Below are 5,341 nucleotides of genomic sequence, written 5' to 3'. Positions count from 1 at the left end.
AGAGACAGAAAGCGAGAAATCACCCCCCAGAGGGGATGGTCATGCCGCAATCCCTTCTCCTCCATTCTCCTCTCGGGATCTTGGGCACGCACGCACACGCGCCCGGCGTGAGTTTTAAGCCACCGGTTCCGGGATGCGAACCGCGGTCGACTACGTGGGAATCCAGCGACATATCCATTACGCTAACTGCTGGTTCCCCTCGAATAAGTTTTAATACTTCTGTTTCTCCCTGGGTTCGAACTTTGAATAGAGGGACTTCCCATTTTCCTGCTTTCTCTTTCCGTTTTTGTTTAATCATGTTGGAAAGTACTCTAGCTCAGGACTGTCCGTCTCTGTCCAACAGATAGGCAGGTACTGCTCTTTGTGGAGTCTTTTCATCATTCTTCTGTTTGGTGTTCCTCTTTTCATGCATCTTGATAGTCTTTTGCATTTGTATTTTCTCAGCATGGTGCTGTTTATGATAGAGCTTAGCCTTCAAACCGATCATCCTTTTTACCTTCATTAAACATTCATGAGCCTCTAGACTTTCCTTCTTTCTCTTTTTCGCATGGTAATCCAAACGGTATCCATAGCGTTTAGATGTAATTCAGTATATTCATTTTGTGGCATGGTGACGGCTGCAGGGTTGCTGGGAGCAGCCTCCTGGACACAAAGAAGTTGTCAACGTTCAGATCGCAGAGATCAACCTCTTTCCTCCACTATTAATAATTAATTCTTGCATGTTCCCTTACAAATCCTATTCTAATACTTTAAAAACACTTCTTTTTTTGTTTATGGTAGAGGGATGAGCGTCTTAAACAGGTTCTGACCATGCCAAAATCTTCCTCCAGTCTCCTAGCCCATTGGATCTTGGGCTGGTGCATGCCGTGTATCTCAGTTTGACTTAAACTATGTTCACAGAGAACAGAGCTTCTCTTGAACCAGATATTCTTGCTATGTCATAGAACTAGCTTTGTTCTAATATCCTGAGTGTTTAAGACAAGTCTGAAGCATTTGCCATAGATGCTCAACATCTTATACTAAATTTTTAAAAATCAGCAAAAAAATTTATTCTCATGTTGGATATTTACTAGAAAAACTGTGCTAGTTAAGATAGCTATGCAGTGGGACCAGCAGTTAGCATAGTGGCTGTATCACTGGACTCTCATGTAGTCAACTGCGGTTTGAGTCTCGGACCTGGTGGCTTAAACTCACACCAGGCGTGTGTGCGTGCGTGCCCAAGATCCCAAGAGAATGGAGGAGATGGGATTGCGGTGTGGCCATCCCCTCTCTGTCTTTCTGGTGAGCACATGCACCCTATAGCAAAAACCTCACCAAAAGAAAAAAAAAAAAAGATAGCTACGCAGCATGAATAATAGTTAAGTGAAAAAGCATCAGAATGAAGCTTTGGGAGAGGTCAAATCCTGATTCTGAAAAATTCTGATTAAATGAACTTGGGTAAATTATTTAATCTATCAGTAGGCCCTTCATTGCATCAGGACAGTCTGGAACAAACAGGAAAAAGTATTTGATCTATAGTAAGTTTTATTTCTTTCTATCTTTCTTTCTTTTTTTTTTTTTTTTTTTTTTAGGGGTTTTTTCTATAGGGCAACTTGGCTCACCAGAGAGAGAGACAGAGAGACAGAAAGTGAGAAATCACCCCCCAGGGGGGATGGCCACGCCGCAATCCTTTTTCCTCCATTCTCCTCTCAGGATCTTGGGCACGCGCGCACACGCGCCCGGCATGAGTTTAAAGCCACAGGGTCCGGGACTCAAACTGCGGACGGTTACATGGGAGTCCAGCGACATAGCCATTACACTAACTGCTGGTCCCAAGTTTTATTTCTTAATACAAGTAGTTATGACAGAGGTATAGTCACACTGTAAAATACATAGTTACACTTTTATAATATATGCACTTTTTTGTAATGTAAGTTTATTTAAATGTAAAAAGTAATTATATATTAAGTATAAGGAGCCCATAGATTTTTATTATACTCACTGAACTAAACTCCAGCTCTTTGACATCTCTGCACTTCAGCTTAGGTTTCAAAATCCAGGCAGAATACTCTGATTGGTTCCTTAAATTTCATTTGCAATTCCAATTTCTCACTGGTTGGTGTATGGTAGATCAGTTCCCAGTATTATCTGGGATAGTTATGATGTTACCAAGAATAAATGGTAGACATGATGGATATACAAGAAATATGAGCTGTCCATAATCCTAAATTCTCATCACTAAACAATGGTTAATTGTTTTACATCTATTCTATATTGTTATATTAAAAATAGGCATCTGTGACAAATAATGGCAATGAAACACACTAGGGTCAGGGAAACATGGAACATAAATGTGATGAAGCTACCCATAGGCAGAAAGGTCAAGGTAGTCACAATTGTCCTATGTTTCAGCTCCCATTCCGAGTGATGTTTCAGATACAACTGCGGAAAGTGCTCCAATTTTCTTGTATAACTTCATAGGTCAGTAGAGAGGAGGCCATACATAGTATGTGTACTTGAATAGTTGATTATATAACAAAGATACAAGGGGACCTCAAACACCTTCAGGTGCAATTAAAGTACAAAAATTACTGAAACCCATACCATCTATTCCTAGTTTTTAATAGTACCTATTTTCCATGAAGCTTTTGAAGACCCCTGTATGCATCTGAAAAGAGAGATGGCTTTGCTAATTCAGAGTTTAGATATCAATCAGATGTCTTGGGTTTTTCTGTGGAAGTCATTCTGCACATCTTCTGACCTAGAGAGGAGGAGACAGAAATTAGTCTCCAAGGACATCTAAGTTCGTCTCTCCTCAGACCTTCTTCCATCCCTTGAGGACTTACTGGGTACACTATCATATGTTCCAGTTGATGTCACATTATAAAAATTTCTGCAGCATAGTCAGTGAGTGGCAAGATTAATATGCTTTCATGGAGCTTGGTCCAGTGTGCTACCTATGTTTATGAACCCTTTATAAGCAAATGTCTTTGACACCCAGCTGCCTTTTTTTTTTCACCTTTTTCCCCATCCCCAGATATATATTTTATACATTTTTATTTAGTCATAAATTTCCCTCCATCCTCTCTATATTTCCCTTTATTTTAATGTCAAAGTACATTATATTTTTGAAAGTTTTATATATTGCATATCCCTGTTTTGGTTGCTGTCCTAAAATGGAGGATGTTTATGCTTGACACCTTGAAGAACATGTGCCCAGGATCCTGTAGGGATGGAGAATTGGAGGAAAAAACCTTGTGATATGTCCAGGCCTCCTTGAGGAGAACTTTATCTCCATCTCTTACCATTCTTGTGCATGAATGTACTATCTTGCAAAAAACGTAATAAATAAGGAACCAGCAGGTAGCATGATGGTTAAGATGCTAGCGTCCCACAGGGTTGGCCATGGTTTGAGTACCAGACCCAGTGGCTTAAAAATCATGGGACCAGCAGTTAGCATAATGACTATGTCACTGAACTCCCATGTAGTCGACTGTGGTTCGAGTCCCGGACCCAGTGGCTTAAACTAACGCTGGGCGTGTGTGCATGCGTGCCCAGGATCCTGAGAGGAGAATGGAGGAGAAGGGATTACAGCATGGCCCTCACCCCTGGGGGATGATTTCTCACTTTCTATCTCTCTGTCTGTCTTTCTGGCGAGTGAGGCGCCCTATAGCAAAAAAACAAAAACAAAAACAAAAACAAAAAAACTCTAAAAAAAAAAAAAATCATGCCAAGCATGTGTGCATGTGTGTTCAAAATCCCAAGACGAGAATAAATAAGAAAGGATTGAAGCTGGGTCCAGTGTGCTAAGTAACTGACATACCAACTTTATGAGCCCTGGGAGCTGATTTCTTCTTTCCCTCTCTGTCTTTTTCCAGTAAGTACAAATACCCTATGACTAAAGCCTAAAAAAAAAATTAAAAAGAGAGAAAAAAAGTAATAAAAAATAAAAGAGTTTACATCAGATTCACTTTCATTGCAATTGTATTATAAATTTCAGAACTGTCACAGAACAATGTAATAATAGTAACCAATAATAACAATGATTATAATGAATAGCATTTTAATTGATACTGTTTCCGGCCCTATCCTAAGGGTTTTAGTTTTGATTTAGCTTCAAAATGCTTACCCGATCATATGAATAGGACTATTTAACAAATAAGTGAACTAAGAACTGAGAGACTTAAAGGGTAAGCAATTTGCCCAAGTTCACTTACTTGGAAAATATCACAGTCAGAATTTGAACCCCCAGGATCCTGATTCTGAAGCCTCTTCTGATAGCTAGTATGCACACTGCCTTCCTAACTATCTTGACTAGCACAATGTTTTTTGAGGAAAACTGAAGTGGAATAAACTAGATTTAATAAAGCATGGAAAGGACAGAAATGAAGAGCAGGAAATTTGTGGTTCCAAGGATGCAGTACTATGGACATGTCAAGGTGGGACCTCAGATGAAGTTCATGGATTCCATAAAATCAGATTCATCCAACAAGTTCACTGGGTATCATCTTTCTCTTGTTAAAAACTATTTTTTGGAGTCATATATTACAAAGTTGTGATAATCAAGACAGCATGGTATTGGCATCAAAACAGACATGAGGACCAATGGAACAGAGTAGAGACCCCAGAAATAAACCCCAAAACCCCCAGCCAGCTCATCTTTGACAAAGGGTACCAGTCAATCCAGTAGGAAAAGGAAAATCTCTTTAGCAAACGGTGCTGGAAAAACTGGATATCCACCTGCACAAAGATGATTCTGAACCCTTATCTATCACCATTAACAAAAATAAAATCAACTCAAAGTGATTCAAAGATCTAAACCTAAGACAGCAAACTATAAAACTGCTGGTGGAAAACACTGGGGAAACTCTGGGAGACATTGGGGTAGGCAAAGACTTCTTAAGCAAGACCCCCAAAGCATAGGCAATAATCCCCAAAATAAACAGGTGGGATTATATCAGATTAAGAAGTCTCTGCACAGCAAAGGACACTGTAATTAGTGTTAATCCTCAGAACGGAAGAGAATTTTTGTTAACTATGCCTCAGATAAGGACTGATAACCAGAATACACAGGGAAATCAAGCAGCTTACCCAGCAGAAAAAGATTAACCCAATTAAAAGATGGGGAAATTATCTGAATAAACAACCCTCTAAGGAAGATTTACGAAGAGCTATGAAACATCCCTCATCATAAGGGAGATGCAGATCAAAACCACAATGTGATAGCACCTAACCCCAGTCAGAATGGTGAAGATTAAAAAACAAAAAATGATAAGTGCCGGAGGGGATGTGGTGAAAGGGGAACACTCCTATGTTGTTGGTTGGAATGTATATTGGTCCAGCCACTCTGGCGAACAATATG

General features: G+C 39.7%; 1 pseudogene; it reads right to left on the bottom strand.

The window, feature by feature from the left end:
- LOC106733954 (ribosome biogenesis protein NSA2 homolog) overlaps positions 1–609 on the bottom strand; it is a 1,053-nt pseudogene extending 444 nt beyond the window's left edge.
- Between the last annotated feature and the right edge of the window lie 4,732 nt (positions 610–5,341).

The sequence above is a fragment of the Tupaia chinensis genome, unplaced genomic scaffold, assembly GCF_000334495.1.
Source record: "Tupaia chinensis unplaced genomic scaffold, TupChi_1.0 Scaffold146594_1, whole genome shotgun sequence".
NCBI classification, from domain to species: domain Eukaryota; kingdom Metazoa; phylum Chordata; class Mammalia; order Scandentia; family Tupaiidae; genus Tupaia; species Tupaia belangeri.
The sequence above is the reverse complement of the archived record's forward strand: the minus strand, read 5'-3'. Positions and strand labels throughout refer to the sequence as shown.